Source organism: Chlorocebus sabaeus, chromosome 10 (assembly GCF_047675955.1).
Source record: "Chlorocebus sabaeus isolate Y175 chromosome 10, mChlSab1.0.hap1, whole genome shotgun sequence".
Lineage (NCBI taxonomy): Eukaryota > Metazoa > Chordata > Mammalia > Primates > Cercopithecidae > Chlorocebus > Chlorocebus sabaeus.
This window is the reverse complement of record NC_132913.1, coordinates 117,156,787-117,174,714: the sequence shown is the minus strand read 5'-3', so window position 1 is coordinate 117,174,714 and position 17,928 is coordinate 117,156,787. Positions and strand designations below refer to the sequence as shown.

The 17,928-nt window shown below is 41.1% G+C and overlaps 1 protein-coding gene and 1 non-coding gene across 2 annotated transcripts in view; one reads left to right on the top strand and one right to left on the bottom strand.

Annotated features, from left to right (window-relative positions):
- DNER (delta/notch like EGF repeat containing) overlaps nt 1–17,928 on the top strand; it is a 355,480-nt gene that overhangs the window by 97,207 nt on the left and 240,345 nt on the right. The gene's annotated exons all lie outside the window — the stretch shown is intronic.
- On the bottom strand, nt 14,991–15,052 carry LOC119625483 (U7 small nuclear RNA). Its single transcript, XR_005241677.1, has one exon. It is a non-coding gene; the product is annotated as a U7 small nuclear RNA (small nuclear RNA).

Genomic DNA, 17,928 nt, shown 5'->3' with positions numbered 1-17,928 from the left:
TCTCAAGGGACTGATGCCCCATCCCAGTGTGGGGTTGGTGTTTCTCTGAGGATTTTCAGGGATCTCTATCAGGAAAGCAAAAGAGAATGTTTGTGTCTGCAGAAGCTACCGAGCACCCCAAAACGCAGAGGGCTGCTTCTGCCTCGAGGCTGCGGCTCATCTCATCATACACAGTGAGGTGATTGACAGGAGCCCTTCTTGAAAGAATGATGATGGCTGAAGCCCAATGGCTGACATGTAATTTGTTGGGGGTAAGGAGAGTGCCAACTGTGAGGCCAATGGCTTGTAGTGATATCCAGAATTATAACTCTGATATGAAAGTAATTTGAGCCAAAAAGATACATGAAAAAAGATTACATGGTAATTTTGATATCTGGTTTTGCTCAGCCCTTTCTGTTGACAGTTCCTTAATTGCTTTCTGAATTTATTTCCTTTCCATTATTATTTCTATCCATTGTGTCTCTCGGGAGCGATGCTCTTTTTATATCACATTCCGGTCCAGGATGGGAGGGTGATTCTGTTCTTCCGCGACGCCCACAGGCTGAGAGGGTGCCCATCCAAGTCGCTTTGGTTCTGAACAAACTTCCCGTGCATCCCATATTAGCTCCATCAGTCTGCTTTCTCAAGTGTGAAGAAACTTCACCCTCGTGATTTTTCACTTCCTCTCAGCTTCATAATAATAAAAGAACGCTTAATTGCTTGATCTCACAAGGCTTTTCCTTGTTCAAAAACAAAGGTGAGAATGGAATAGTAGTGCAGGTAGAGAATGACCCATGGGATGAGAGATGAGACAAGAAAATTAATTTACTTATTCGTAAACTTATTGCCATGGGATCGAGGCATTCTTAGAATTCACGGCAGCATTAATGGTGGCTGGCATATGCAAGTGTTTACTCTGTAGCAGACACCTTGGTCAGGGCCTTATATGCACTCTCTCATGCAGTCTCCAAACAACCTTAGGAGTTCAGTTCTGGCATTAGCTACATCTTGATTTAAGGAGTTGACAGACTTGCCTGGTGTGATACTACTATTATGTTGGTGCAAAACTAATTGTGATTTTACCATTACTTGTGATGGCAAAAACCACAATTACTTTTGCACCAACCTGATAGAAAGGAAAAGGGGCAGAACTGGAACCCACGACTGACAGATTTCAAAACCTGGGTCACATTTCTTGTGTAAAATCTGGTTCTGATCTTTTGGACTAGGTTAGCCTGCCAAATGCCACGCCAGCAAACACAGCAGGTCTGTCAGCCTTGCTGTCACTTGTAGGCAATCTGCACGAGAGGCCACCAAATGATGAGAATGGCCAGAAGTAGCTTTGCTAATTTCTCATAGCCAATGTAAAATTATTATTAATGATTCCCATTTTCTTATTACATTTTCTTTGAAGATGCTGAAGGCTAGGGTAAGGTTTTAGAGTGTACCACATTTAAAACAGTGAGTAGTATTGCATCTCACTTCATTCATTCACCTATTTGCTCATTCAGTAACATATATGCAGATACTCTGTAAACTATGGAGGATTATTTTAGTCATAGCTCTTAGTAGAAATGTCCACGACTGCCTATCCACCAGATGTGACCTTCGTGACCTCAGCTGGTGGCTTTGCTCTCCCTGGACACTGTGGAGGCTTTCCTGGTGCCCCTGTGGTGCTGCCGTTTGAGTACACGTTACACTTGTCCTTTGTGAGTGACTGCAGGCTACAAACCACATGAATCCACAAAGACCATGGGGACAGATTCAGAGATGATCAAACTGCTCATTTCTGAGTAACAGAAAACTCAGGCATAGAAAGTTTTGCTAATCTTTTTTGACCTAATTAAAATATTAGCTAATCTCAAGGTCACTTTGATGTTTATATTGATTCAAACTTTTGAGGAAATGATTTAAATATATCTAATTTAAATTGGTGTGTGAAATTACTGACATTATAAAAAGCCGACTGGGTAGAAATCCTCTGAGGTTGACTCAGTACTAATATTAGACTACTGTGACTCAGGATTATGCTATTATCACTATCTTGATGATAACACTCTTTCCTACTAAGTAAAATTTGTGATAGTTGACGTGTTAAAAAATCTCAGGTGTTATTATTAGTTTTATATATGTGTATGTGTGTGTATATATATACGTAGACACACACACACACACACACACACACACACTTTGTTTCCCCTTCTAGTTCTAAGCTGAGGCAACCAGCTATTTTACATGTAGGCAAATGGGCTGTTAGTACCCATTTATGCATTTCAGATATTCTATGAAATAGCGTAAAGAAATAATATATGTAAAAATAATCCAACTGGATATCACTGTAGTAAATTTATATTCACTATTATTTAATTATTTAAAATATAGTACCAGCTCCTTTACCTAGCATTTGATAAATTACTTTAAATGAGTTTCCCAGATACCTGAAGTTTATTCTTTAAACTCTGATGTTATTCTTTGCAGTCATTTTTAACAAATGGTCCCTCAGTACACTATATGTACCAGCAGAGCACACAGAATATAATTTACCCTCTCTGTTGTAACTGAAGGGCGTTATCTTGGTCTTTAATTTAGAATCAGGCAGTAACTGATCAGAAGCCCTAGGACATTGTCCTCTCACCCCCAACCCCCACCCAGTGGCCTCCAGTAGCCAACTTCTTGACTCCATGTTTCTCCCTTTCATATATTTTTCCTGCTTCTTTCCAAGCCAGATGTCTCTCTGAGCTTATATCACTAGCTGGTTTTTTAGTAAAAACTTTTCTTTCTAATGTGTAGCTTCTAATTTATTTGGGCTATGCAACCAGGTAATGAATTTTGTTAGATATGTGTTCAAAATAAAAATAAAATATCCTAACCAAAGGCCTTCTCCAGGCATACAGTACATAATTATTCAATAAATTTTACCTACTTGAGGATTTTTTAGCTTTGTTCAGTGGCATATGCTAGGTAAGTAAATGATTGTGTGTGTGTGTGTGTGTGTGTGTATAAATTCTTTTAGAGACACTGTTTCACTTTGTCCCCCAGGCTGGAATCCAGTGGCACAATGTGACCTCGAACTCCTTGGCTCAAGCAATCTTCAGCCTCCTGAGGAGCTAGAATTACATGCACAAGTCATTGTGCCCAGCTAATTTTAAAATGTTTTTGTAGAGATGGGCGGCGGGAGTGGGGGTAGAGGGGGTCTTGCTATATTGCTCAGGCTGGTCTAGAACTCCTGGCTTCTAGTGATTCTCCTCCCTCAGCCTCCCAAAGGGATTACAGACATGAGCCACTGTGTGCTCAGCTATATAAAATTTTGGTTGAGCCAGGAGGCCACTTTAAGGGATGTTAAAATAAAAACAAAGAAATTTAAAAAGAGGAATATTATTTTATTTAGCTTATATAACAGTTACTGAATTGGCGTACCTAAAAATTATTAAATTCAGCCGATTTACTAGTTTTGTTGACTTTAGTCTACTCACAAATAGGGTATGAAATTTGCAACGTAACAATTTGGAGGGCAGCTGAGACTCGGTGCCCTGGTGGAAGAACGAAGCCTTGTTAAGGCAGAATTCACTGGGGTGGGCTGTGCGTCTGGGGCACCAGCTTTGCGAGGCTGATGCATGGTGAGCTACGTCACATGCTGCGTGACACGCCCTTGGAAACAAGTCTTCATGAAGACATGAGTTTGAGTTGAGAATTATGGAGCCCACCTTCTGGAGCCACATAGTATGAAGCGCAATAAGAAGCATGTAGTGCGGTTCCATTTTTCCTGACTATATTTTTTACAGGGAGGAATTGGGAAGAACTCTTATTCAAAGGAATGGTGTTGGCCTGGTGTCATCCCCTTTCTAGACTGACAATGTTTTCTCCTGTGGGGCCTTCACAGCATGAAGCTTTTTGTGTAATAACCACTATGTATTTCCACCTACGTCCAGACTCTTAGGGGAATTTTGGATTCACTATTTCCTGGCCAGTAGTACCTGTGATGTAAAAAACAGCTGTCATGTTCTATTGCCTACATTATATCTATGAGAACATAGGACTGGCAGGCTCTGAAGGCCGTTGGGCACAGCTCTTGCCTCTGTGCTGGAAAAGGGGGGTTATCACCATTGGATGGATGTAGCAACAAAAGCCCAGGGGTCATGTGACTTCTCCATCAGGTGACTACATTTCTTTTCTTTTTTTGTTTTTTGAGACAGGGCTCACTGAATCACGCAGATTGGCGTGCAGTCATATCAGTGACATGATGGTGGCTCACTGCAGTTTTGACTTCCTGGGCTCAAGCGATCCTCCCACCACAGCCTCCTAAGTAGCTGGGACCACAGGTGTGTGCTACCACACCCAGCTAATTTTGTATTTTTGATAGAGATGGGGTTTGCCATGTTGCCCAGGCTGGTCTTGAACTCTTGGACTCAAGTGATCCTCCTGCCTTAGCCTCCCAAAGTGCACGGATTACAGGCGAGAGTCACCATGCCCAGCCTGAATTTCTCACCTGGGTCTCTTTTCATGCTTATAACAAAAAAACTCTCTTTCCTTTGTCTTCTTTATGAAGTATAGAAATAAATGACTTACAATATCAGAAAAAAAAAAAAATAAACTCCTTTTTTGTGTTAAAAAATTGAAATAGAAAAGGATACAGCAAATGTGTTTGGTGGATCGGTCTTTAAGAGCCTTTTTCAGAGGACTAAAAGTTATTGAGAACAGCGTATCTAAGCAAAGCTAATTTTCAAAATTATAATTAATATTTCATTGTCTAAATTATAAGGAACATGTTTGGAATAATAGTCGCAGGTGATGAGGTTTTAATTTAAATGGGAAGCAAATCAGTATTTAAAATAGCTCCACACAATTAGGTTGCAATTATTTGAATAAATGGGATCTAAATACTGGAAATATAACCGTGTCATAATCTCTGTTCTAGAATGTACGTTTACTGTTATGGAATCAAGAAAGGGAGCTCTTTTTTTTCTTATTTTAGTTATCATACTCTCCATCCTGATTTTTACTTGTTGTAGAGCTAATGTTGGGTTTTGATACATAAAATCAAGTGTCATAAAGGATTTCCTATTTATTGAACTCATTTTGCATGTTTTGAAATCAATGCAAGGTTGAAATGCCGGCTTTTCGTCTTTTGGATCTTCTTCAGTGGATGTGCTCTGGTGGCTGCCAGAATTAGCCATGTTCAGGACCTTTCCAGGACAAGTTGTCACAGCGTGGCCAGAGCAACCTGTAGCAGACCCTCCCATCTGCATAAGCATGCCAAAGGCCTCACCCCAGAGACCAGGACAGGCCACGTGTCCAGGTAAACACCATGATTTAAGATACATTAGGATTGCTCACTTAGCCTATGTGAGCCTTTTCCTAGAGATGGTCCTGGAATCACCCCAGGGTATTAGAGATTAATGGCATTATAGAAGGTGGACCTGCCAAGAGCCCTAGAGATGATCTAGATTCGAGACAGCTCCCTCACTTCACCCATGACACCCAGAGTGTGGAGATGATGACCACAAGTGGATAGAGAGTGCCATTGTTCTCTTGATTCCCCAGTTAGTGTTCTTTCTTCTACAGCAATGTTTCTGGGGACAGAAAGACGAAAGAGGGACACACACGCTGTCTGTGGGTGTATTCTCAGGGAGGTCTGTGAGTTGGCTGAGATAATGTGTAATGTTCGTGTGCTCTCTGGTTATCATCACCTTAGATCAGAAGCGACCACTTTATGATTGAGTACCACTCTGAGATACAAGGCCTGCTTGGATTGATCATAGAGTTGGCCAATGAGAAAAAAATAATCAGTAATAAGTCAGTGATGTATTTGCTCCAAGTGAAGGTCCAAAGTCACATGGAACCACAGGACAAGTTTCATGGTGGGTTGAACGAGGAGAGGATGTGGGAGGATTCAACATCACATGGCCCATGGTGGCCCCATAGCCCATGGTAGCATCAGTGGCACACTCCAGAGAAACTTCATGAGCACGGTCACCTATGAGCAACCAACTAGCTGCAGCAAAGTAGTATTTTCTACCACATTATATTAATTTAAGTTTATCAGTTTTGTGATTTTTAATAAAAATATACTTGTATCTATTTGAGTAGCAACTTTAATGGAGGTTAACATTGGGTGTTTGTGAAACTTGTTTTCCAGTAAAAGCGGTCCCTTCACTTTCGAGCTTTGATAAAGTATTCCATGCCATGCTGGCCTTATCATTCAGATTCCTACATGCAGGTCCATGTCCGCCTGGGGAATTAAACCCTCAGAAACCCAGACTTTTAGCTGGATCTTAGCTACCCTCACTTCTTGTGGCTGTTTGCTTTGCAATAGCTTTAAATAGAATTTTTTTTTTTTTTTTTTTTGCCACTAGTCCCGTAGTGAAGGGATGACCACCAAAGAAATGTGACACTTTGTCCTCTACAAAACAATTCTTTTTTTTTTTTTTCTTTCTTTCTTTGTTTCTTTTTTTTTTTTTTTTTAAGACGGAGTTTTGCTCTTGTGGCTCAGGCTGGAATACAATGGCGCAATCTCGGCTCACCGCAACCTCCGCCTCCCAGGTTCAAACGATTCTCCTGCCTCAGCTTCCTGAGTAGCTGGGATTACAGGCATGCACCACCACGCCCGGCTAATTTTGTGTTTTTGGTAGAGATGGGGTTTCTCCATATTGGTCAGGCTGGTCTCGAACTCCATCATGACCTCAGGTGATCCGCCTGCTTCAGCCTCCCAAAGTGTTGGGATTACAGGTGTGAGCCACCACGCCTAGCCTCTACAGAACAATTCTGAACCCTTTGAATGACTTGGAAAATGCATCGTTGAGTGGGGGTGGGGAGGCGTCACCAACTGTCCTGCCTAGACTCTGTCGTTGTTGTAAATTCCCATTTACCCTTCTAGGAATGAAACTTTGGTGATAAATATTACTGCTAATCTTAGTAGATAAAGTCTTTGTAGATTAGTTCCTAACCCTAGCAGATAAAAGCAACTATACATATAGAATGTTAGACCTCAAGTAACTGTATCTTGGGTAATGTGAGGTAAATATTAATACAACTTTATAATAAGATTATATTGCACTGTACATTTGATTTCTCTAACCAGCCATGAGGAAAGTGGGCACTGGTCTTTTAGATTTTATGTAAGGAAGCTGCAATTCAGAGTCAGTGTGCAGTCTGCAGAGGAGGCAGGGCTGGAGCCCAGTCTCTCATACCCAGGTTCATAGCTCTGTTCTTTGCCTCATTCTGTAGCCTCAAGACAACCCTGTCTAGCTCCAGTAAAAACTGCAAGAAAGTCTTTGGGGAATATAGAGCTACCTCCCTAGCCCAGGAAATTATGACCCTGTAAATAAAAATGTCCTGTAGGAGAGTCTGGGAACAGGCTGGCAAGGAGGACAGAGTTAAGGCCAGGAGACTGGGCTTGGAGCTAGTCTCACATGTTCCCAACGACAGAGGACTTCAGAAAGGCTGGGTGACTTGAGAAACAAACATTCCATCTATTTGTGTTTCATGTTTTTTTTCTGATGGGTCTTGAATTTTTAGATGCTTATCTTCAGATGTAAATCTCAAACTCTGTTCAGTGCCAAACAAAATTACTTTTGCCTCACTCCTAACTTGCTTGTCTGTGCCATGATGCCCTTCAATTAGCATGTATGATTATGAATTTAAAGTTCAACACTTATGAAGGGTGGCTGAAACAGAGACTAATGATCTGGGGGCTTGATACTCTATGTAGTTACTTGTTTCTAAATGTATGCTAAGATTCACCCAGCTCAAACTGTCTTTCCTGAAAAGTAAATGATTAAAAAAAAAAAAAATGTCCAGGAACTTTGCTCTTAATTATTATTATTATTTTTTTGGAAATGTAGAGTATAGTAAAAACAATCTGGCATTGACTCTTCCCTGCGCCATATATTATGTTTGTGGTTTGTGAACTTAAGTCTTAGATGTCTCACCTCTAAAATGGAGTTGGTATCATTTGCCTTACAGGGTTATTTTTAGGTTTGGAAATCATATTTTCAACGCTTATAGCACTGCTACAGAACACTCGCTCAGTTATATGAAAATTTATCATGCATTTTATTTTCTACACAATGTATTGAGTGTGTTACTGTTCAGAAATAAAGTTTGCTGTGACTGTAATTCAGGTGATCTACCTCTTTTGCAGCCACATATTTGAATGCTTGATTTTGCTTTCTACAGTGGTTCATACTGATTGCCAAACTACTAAAAATGCTGCTGTAGTAATTGGTACTGCTGTTTGGATTTTATTTTTTTCTGTTACCAGCAAAACTTCTGTTTTTAGAAGCAATATTTATAGAATGAACTGGCCGTTAATCTATATTCTATTCAGCAAAATTAGATTTTTAATGGCTGTTTGCTGAAAATCTTCCCCGAAGAGCTGGGCACAATAGAGATCCTGATAACTGTATCTCATGTTGGATGTTCTACAATGCAAATGTTTTAATGAGGATGCAAGTGTGACTGAATTTTAACTAGAGATAAGCTATTGTTTTATTTTAGCAAGTCACTTGTACATTTGCCTTAAATATGCAAATACGTATTTTGGTCCAAAACAGTTTTGTGTGTTGGAATAAGTTCTTGCTTTCTAACACATAGTAATAGAACTTGCCACTTTAAGATTTCTTACTAGTTCATCCGGTTCTCTCTCCCTACGTGTGTAGATGTGATAAGGAAAGTAAATAACTGAGTCCTTCATAGAATTATCACAGACTCTAGATGTTAGGTCAGAAGACCGAAGATAACCAGTTTGGAGCTCACTGTGCCTACTATTGGTCAAAGTGAAACCTGGGCCAAATAGCCTGGTAACTCCAGGCCATTCTGGCAAAGTGCAAAAAACAGTGAGCCCAGCATGTTCCACCCAGCTTTGGGTCCGCAGCGAAGCTCCTGGAATCATAGAGCTGCAACCTTCCAAGGGATGGCTCTCTTTGTGGACAGCTCTCATGCACAGCTGGGTCAGTCTAAGTTCATATCAGTGGAAGTTTTGGACCCAGAGCTGTTCTGCCTCACCTGAGGCATCTTTACTGGCTGTGGTTGGCTCTACCAGATACCTTCTTCTTTTACGGTAAATCTCTCTCTGGGATGTTTTGTCCTTTTAACAGTCAGGCTTCCACCAGGGTCCCCCAGTGTATCCAGAATGCCCATAATGTCTGATTCCCCATAGTGAACTCAGGTGAAGCCTTTCTGACCTGGTCAGTTGATATTTATGAGGGTGACCAGAACTCCCAATTCCCCTGATTAGAGTTTTGTACCTGAGACCTAGATTCTCTCGGATAATCCTCAGCAGTTCCTCAAAGAAAGTACTATCCCCATTTCAAATATTCAAAAAGTGAGGAGTTGATAAGTTACTTTAACTCCTCAAGAACTAAGAGGTATTATGTGGCTGTGCTGGGATTTGACCCTAGTAGCGCTCGACTCCAGAGTATGGTTGACTTCAGTTTGCAACTAATGCCTTAATCCACGTTGTGATTGACCAGCTGCCAAAACATAGGAACAATAAGATAACAAAAAGTGACAGACTACCAACACAAAAGCTTCATACTCCTCACCTGCATATTGAAGAAAAGGGCTTCAAAGAGACTCAGGACTGAGTGGTTATGGAGATGGTGTAACATGCCACCGACACTATGTTATGAAGGTTTCAAGGCAGTTATTTATGATTTCCTGTCAGTACGTCTTAGAGGAAGGGCTGGTGGAGACAGGTTCAAAGAACTGGGTTGAAATTCTTCTCTGTCACTTAGGGAGCCTAACCCTGCATGTAACCTTGTAGGACTTTGGTTTCCTTCTCTGTAAAGCGAAGGTGAAACCTCACAAGGTCAGGGTGGTTGTGGGGATCTTTCAGAGCTGTGTCAGTTGCATGCTTTGCTAACCTAGTTGATTTCAATCAATCTGCCAATAAGCCTGTTCTGTCTATGGTCTGCCTACCAGTCTCCTGAAATTCCAGCTATTTGGTTCTTTTAGAAGATGAGGACTGATTATTGAGATTTCTAGAATTGTTAAGTGGCAGAACTTTGTAAATTTACTTCTTATGTAATTTATAAAGTGACCCATTTTATGAAGAACTTTTAATGAATTGTGTCACAACAACTGTTTTCGTGTAAGCCAGGGATTCCCAAACTTTCTTGGTTCCTGGTGCTCTTAGCATCCCGGTAAATTTCTTATAGTGCTTCAGGTCAAAAGGTATTGCTAATGGTTCTTTTTATTAAGTAGTTAGATCCCAACAACTTACGTGCAAACAACTTTGTAGCTGTTTGAAAAATAATACACATAATTTGAAAGAAAAAAATACATTTGCTTTATTCTTAAGTAATCGCAGTTACATTCTGCTGGGACTGTGTGCCTGTGGGGCACTATACAGCTGCTTAGTTGATCACTTCATTTACTGTTCACATTGACTGTCAGGGAGTATTTGCTTTTATTATCCCAGCAATTGCTGAAAAACCCAGCTTTGGTAAGATATGGTATCATCAAAATGTAATAGGATTTAATGTTGAAACAATGAACTACTTCTAGCTAGTTGTTTGTGAAATGTCTGACAGAAGTTGTAGATCCTGTGTTTCTCTGGAAAATTAAAAACATATAATCTGTGGTGCCCTGTGCCTTCAGCTTGGCACCCCGTGGCACTTTGGCACACAGTTTGGGAACTGCGGATATAAGCAGCATATACATTGCCATATTGGCATTTGACAGGCAAGGACGCGGCTCTTAGGGTTCTCTAAGATGCATAAGTATCATGAAAGGACCGCAGCCTGGAACCGGGTCCTGGTGAGTGGTCTTCCAGTACGCTGTTGGTGGTTGAGGAAATGGTACATTTCTGTGCATTGCCAAATGGAGCAAGTGCACACCCATTGATGGTGTTCCCATGACCCTGAACCATTCTCATGAACGTCAGCTGCAGGCTCCCCGCTGGATAGAACTGGCCATCTGAATGCGGGTCTCAGTTAAGAATGTGGAACAGTTGCTTCCTGCATAACATTCTTCTAAGTGCACTTACTGCTTTCCAGGAAACCGTTCTCTTCTACCGTGTCCATGGGCTGTGAGGCCATTTAGATTGTTTCCTGTGATTTCTGCAGCATGACACAGTGGGCCACAAATGCTCCCTTTTCTGTGTCATTTGCTCTCTTCATTGATAAAGGACACTCATCCTTCCTGTTTATTTTCAGAACTTGTTCTTAGGTTTATTGGGCGTGGCTCATTCTAAAGTCTGAAAACCTTCCATTGTCAAAACAAATAGTACCAGGGCATGATGTTCATATTTTACTTCAAACAGAACTTAAAGCACAAACAACATTAAAATAATCATCTACAAAGTTATGCCATTGTTTAAATTCCTATTATTTTTTTTTGCAGGGTGGATTGATTTTTCTCATGACAAAAACTTTTATGTGGTAAAATTTCACCTACTGAATATTTCTAGCCAATGGGCTGAATCAGTGATTATAATTCTGGTGGGAGAAGAAGAGAGTAAAAATATTACAATCCAGACATTACTCCTGCCTCCCTGGGAGAGCTCCACAATTATTTAGCCATTTTTATTGAAGCTATAAAAAGTAGAATGTACAATCCATGCAAGAAAATCGTCCTTGCCTTTTTCTGCATTGGTCATACACATAAGCAGCGATGTGTGACAGTGTTGCTCTGTCTATGGTGTTTGTCACTGTGTCCCTCCACCAGCACTTCAGGAACAGAGGCTTTGCATGTTTTCAGGGCCTAGTGCAGGGGTTAGCAAACTTTTTCTGTAAAGGGGCAGATAGTTAATATTTTCAGCATTGTGAGCTACAAGGTCTCTGCGGCAACTGTTCACCTGTGCCGTTGCCATGTGAAGGCAGCCAGATAATATGTAAAACGAATGATCGTGGTTGTGTTTCAATAAAGCTTTATCGATGGGCACTGAAACTTGAATCTTATCAAACATTTACGTGATTATTTGGAATATTAATCTTCTTTTGATTTTTCAACCTTTAAAAAGCATAAACATCATTCTTGCCTCATAGGCTGTACAGATACAGGTTGCAGGTCACATTTGGCCTGTGGGTCAGAATTTGCCAGCCCCTGGGCTACAGAAATGCCTGGAACAGAGAAGGTGCTTGAATGATGAAGATCACATTTTTATTTATTTATTTTTGAGACAGAGTTTCGCTCTTGTTCCCCAAGCTGGAGTGCAGTGGCACAATCTCAGCTCATTGCAACCTCCACCTCCTGGGTTCAAGTGATTCTTCTGCCTCAGCCTCAAGTAGCTGAGATTACAGGTGCTCACCACTACGCCCAGCTAATTTTTGTATTCTTAGTAGAGATGGGGTTTCACCATGTTGGCCAGGCTGGTCTTGAACGCCTGACCTCAAGCAATCCACCTGCCTTGGCCTCCCAAAGTGCTGCGATTACAGGCGTGAGCCACTATGCCTGGCTAAGATCACATTTTTAATTAAAATAGTTATTATGAACTATTTTAAACCTACAGAAAAGCACGAAGAATAGTATAATTAGCATCTGCCACTGAGATTCAACAAACATCATTCTGCCATATTGGTTTCCAATTATTAGGAAAAAAATAAAACAGGCAAATACGGTTAAAGCCCGCCACCCCCACTGCCACTACCCTACTCCTCCCCAACCCACTTCCCTCCCTCTGTACCCAGAAACAATGATTGTTCTGAGTTGGGTTGTAAGCTTCTGTCTTTTAAAATATTTTTGCAACATAGGCATAAAATACGCGTAGACCACGTGTGACACTGCAGGATCCTTTCACAACTTACTTTTTTCCACTCACTACGGTGTTTCTGCGATGTGTCTGTGGCTTTCAGACATAGCTCTAGTTCATTCATTTAAATTTTCATGCAGTTTAATTTATTCACCTTTTATGAGTCTCATTCAAGAGATTATTTTCTATCTTGATGTCATCAAGGTATTGTCCTATATTTTCAACTGAAGCAGGAATCAGCAAACTTTCAGCAAAGGGCCAGAGAGTAAATAGTTTAGGCATTGTGGGCCACTTGTCTGTTGCAGCTACTCAACTGTGGGGAAGCAGCTTTGGACAATGGACATGCTGATGGGTGTGACCGTGCTCCAGTAAAACTTGATTTATTAAGATCAGGCAATGGGCCACATTTGGTCTGTGAGCTGCAATTTGTCAACTCCTGATTTAAAAGTTTTGAGGTTGTATTTGTAACATTGTCATACAAAATCCATCTGGAATTCATTGTGTGTGTGGATGTGTGGTATAAGTTAGATATTTATGTTAGTCCCGGGGTCAGCAATTAGCAATTATTCAAGTATCACTTACTAAAAAGTTGAACTTTCCTACACTATTTGTTTTTGAGACAGAGTTTCGCTCTGTCACCCAGGCTGCAGTGGAGTGGTATGACCTTGGCTCACTGCAACCTCTGCCTCCCGGGTTCAAGCAATTCTCGTGCCTCAAGCCTCCCGAGTAGCTGAGATTACATACATGTACCACCATGCCTGGCTTATTTTGTATTTTTAGTAGAGGTGGGGTTTCATCATGTTGGCCAGGCTGGTCTTGAACTCCTGATTCGACCACCTCGGCCCTCCAAAGCGCTGGGGTTACAGGCGTGAGCTATCGCGCCTACACTAATTTTTAATGCTTTCCCTGTTATATTCGAAGTTTCTCTACATGGCAAATCTCTGCTCTCTCATCTGAAACATTGTTTAATGTAGTTATAGATTTATAATAAATTTTTATTTCTGGGGGAATAAAGTCATGTGTCTTTATTCTTCTTCAAATTATCTTGAAAATATTTGGTCCTTTCATCTCTCATTTGTGTTTTGGATCAACTTGATAAGTCAGAGAACAAAAAAGAAGCATGGGATTTTGACTGGAGTTGTACTGTTCCACCTGGATTAGTATTCTCATTATGTTACTAGCTGAGGGACCGTGAACAAGTTAGTTTCTGAGCCTGAGAGATAATATGCAGATAACAGTACCTGCCTCACAGGGTGATAGTGAAGATAAAGTGGATTAATATAGGAAGCGCGTCAAGAACCATGCCAGATATAGCATAAGCACTCAGAAATCTTAGCTATTAATATCTTTAGTAGAAGTCTTCTTATCAAAGGTATCAGGACAGTTAATCAGGTCAGTTAATTAAAGAAGTTGTGAGGAATTATAAAACAGTTTTGGTTTTCTTTTAAGCATCTTATTTCATCTTAAAATGCGTAAATACATATTGATGCAGGAGTGGAAAAGGTTTTGTTGACCCTTATCCACAGTTCCAAGTGCGGATGGTGGCTTCTTTCCTTGTATGGTTTGTAATTTTTACTGTGTGCTGATTATGATAAGAGTCTGTGTGTACACATGCATGTGTGTGAGTCCCATGTGTCCTGTATTGTGAAAAGTGTCACTCCACTCCTGTACTGATCCTAAACACATTTTGTTGTTGCTGTTGTTGGAAATGGAGTTTCGCTCTTGTTGCCCAGTATGGGGTGCCAGTGGCACCATCTCGGCTCACCGCAACTTCCACCTTGTGGGTTCAAGTGATTCTCCTGCCTCAGCCTCCCAAGTAGCTGGAATTACAGGAGCACACCACCACGCTCGGTTAATTTTTGCAGTTTTAGTGGAGACAGGGTTTCACCATGTTGGTCAGGCTGGTCTCGAACTCTTGACCTCCAGTGATCCGCCTGCCTTGGCCTCCCAAAGTGCTGGGATTACAGGTGTGAGCCACTGTGCCTGGCCCTAAACACGTTTTTAATGTGAATTTTTGGTTTAGGATGTCTACATGAAGGAGATGTTGTTAGTCACAGGGGACATTCATATGGGAAGTTTTAATTATTCATGGGATTTGTTTTTTTAATCCAAAGACTGTAGAGATGTCAGTTTTTCTGCTGTTACCCCAGGCCTGTTGGTGGATTTATCTAGTGTCCCTTCTGCCTTCTCTAAACAGACAGGAGGCTCTAAGAGGCTTCATGTGTGGGGTCAGTTATAGTTGCCTGTCCTTTCCTGTGCTCAAGGCCCCATTTCCCATCCCCATTTGAGTGTGTGTGTGGGGGGGGGGGCGGGGGGGGGGGCGGGCCTTCCTGTAAAAACCAGAAAGCCTGCTAGACAGATTCTAAAAGAGCTGGAACACTCCCATGTGATTTTTAGAACCCCAGCTCCCAGAACTGTAGGTCTTATTTCCAACTCTGTAGGCTGTGTGGTCAATGCAGTGTCATCATGTGCTGAGTTTTCTGGTTGTGAATTTTCTTATCATTCCTGAAACTTGAGGATCCCCCCTTTCTTCCCTCCCTTTTTAAAACTTACCTCCGAATCAAAGCATTCTAAATTTTATCTAATTTTTTTTTTCACCAGAGAAGGGTCTGGCCATCAGTTCAATTAAAATCCTGAATAGTGAAATTTTCCATCGAAGTTTTTGTTGTATGAATGCCTATGGCATTTGCATATGCAAGATAAGTCACGTATCTATGATCTTTTTTTTTTTTTTTTTTTGAGGCAGGGTCTTGGTCCGTCACCCAGGCTGGAGTGCAGTGGCGCTATCTTGGCTCACTGCAACCTCTGCCTCCCAGGTTCAAGCAATCATACCTCCTCAGCCCCTCAAGTAGCTGGGATTACAGGTGCGTGCCACCATGCCCAGCTAGTTTTTGCATTTGTTTTTGTAGAGGGGGTTTCGCCATGTTGCCCAGGCTGGTATGGTGTCTATAATCTTTCTACACTAACAATTCACATAGTTCAACATGGAAAGCATTATTAAATGGGATTGATTTCATCAACATTCTAAAACAGTTCAGAGGATCCTCTGTGCTCAAAAATTGTTTGCTTGAAAAGCCATTAATTCTATATGGCTATACTTTTCTGACAGTTTTCCCAGTGGGTTCTTCTGGCCTACTAATTTTATGCCTCAATTGGAAATGCTAAATATTTGCATTTAAAGAGAGAACTGGAATGATCAGTATTGTAGAGTGTCTTCAAAGCTATGGTACCTTTGCCATACTGCTTCACTAGATACAATTGTACAGGTTTCTTCTGCTTCCCTGTATAGCTGTCCTGTGTCCACAGAGCTGCACAATTAGGGTGGTGGTGGGTTTCTGCCCTCATCCCTTTGCTTCCTGTCTGAACTCCTAGGCTGCAGAGACTCGGGTCTCTGTTGTGACTCCTTGTTTCTCTGCTTCACAATCCATGACTGTTTCTAGTCGGTAGGGCTTTTACGGATGACCTCTTCCACTTTTAGCCCTGTTTTTACTTTTTTCTTTTGTTTCTTTTGTCTTTCATACCTACAAGGTCCTCTCAGCTTCCTCATGGAAAATAAATAAATAAATAAAACAACCCTGGCCTTTGAGCAGATTTGCTAGACAATCAAAGATCCTCTTTTCAATCTTGCAATGAGACAGTCTGAACACACGTGCAATTTGGAGGTCTTTGGCTCTTGTTGATTTTAAAACAATTGGTACTGGATATCTAGGGCCCCCTGCTCTTTTGGTGGCTTGAGTTTTTACTCATTTTCCTTTTTAGTGTTTTTCTTAGTGTAGCTGCCTATACGAAGCCTGCTGTATATAGAAGGCTTATCTCCAGATAAATGAGGTTGGATACCCGAAGACTTTAGATTTATCTGCAGAGCCACTGATTTTTGTCCTATTCCCGGGAGCAGATGGGTATTGAAATTAGAGCAGCTGTTTCCAAGTAAGGTTAGAAAACTGAAAAGAGAGCCGAGGGAATTTTGTGTGCCTGCAGAGAGAAACACACACATCAAAGCAGTCAAGAGGCCAGGCAGGTACATGAGAACTCTTGGCACTTGACGGCTCAACCCAAAGCCTCCCCCCCACTTTAACTAAACAAGGTGACCCTGATTTTTCTGCTCTTGCACCTGGTTTCACAGACACTCATAGATTTCTCTGTCTGACTTCTCTTAAGGATCCCAGGCCACTGAGCCTAGCAGATACAGAAGAACACTCTTCCTGGGAGGGAATGTTCTGAATAAAGAATGATTTAGAAAGCGATGGGGTCTCTTCTTTGTTTCAGACAAGAAATATTTTTTGAGAGCCTACTACGTGCCTGGTTTTCCAGCTTCCTGCTACCCCACGTTGGTATCATTTGTTCTTTATTTATTCTTTAAAAATAAAGAGCATGTCATTTGTCCTATTTAAAAAATAAAGAAATGAGAACATTTAAAACGTTTGGGGTCCCCAACAAAAGTGAAAATTTCTTTTCAAAGTGCTACTCCGACTTGAGTTTCCACCCGTTTGACATGTTTCATTGGCTTTCTGTGTCTTCTAGGAGGAAGGTCAAACTCATTAGAGGGGCACAGAGGCTGCTGGCTCTCGGCTTCTGCTGGCTCTCCTGGTCCCTGTGGCTTCGTGTGGTCACTGTGCTGGAGGGAGAGTCGCTCTGGAATCTGTGTGGCATTCTTGCCTGGGAGGAAAGTCAGGAAGGAACCTTATGGTTACTTCTGGGTAGAGGCAAGTTAGTTTCATCATCTTTGCTAACTAAATATGACAATCAAGGAACAGAGAGTATGTCAGATATGTGCACATGGTAGGTGTTTTAAAGACAGTTTTCAAAAATTGCAAAGCACAAAATATATACAGAAAAGCGCTCCCCAAAATATGTACAGCTCAATGTATTATCATAAAATGAACACCTGTGTAACCACCACTCAGATCAAGGTTGACAATGTTGCCCTCCAGCAGCTTCCTTGTCTCCACCTCTCCCAGCTCCCCAAAGTTAATCACTCTTCTGACTTCCAGCATGGGTCACTTTTGCTGTTTACAATCTTTACACAAGTGGAAAAAGCACTGTGTTCGGGGGAATTAGTTCTACTTGTTGTATAAGGCTATAGTTCTTTCTTTTTTCATGGCTGTGTAGTATATTTTATCAGTATACTATAACCGTTGTCATCCAGCTCATTAATATTCTTACAGTTAGTGCTCTTTGTGTTCTGTTTATTACATATTTGTTTACTATAAGGTTACACAGATATTCTCTTCTATTATCTTTTTGAAGCTTAATTTTTT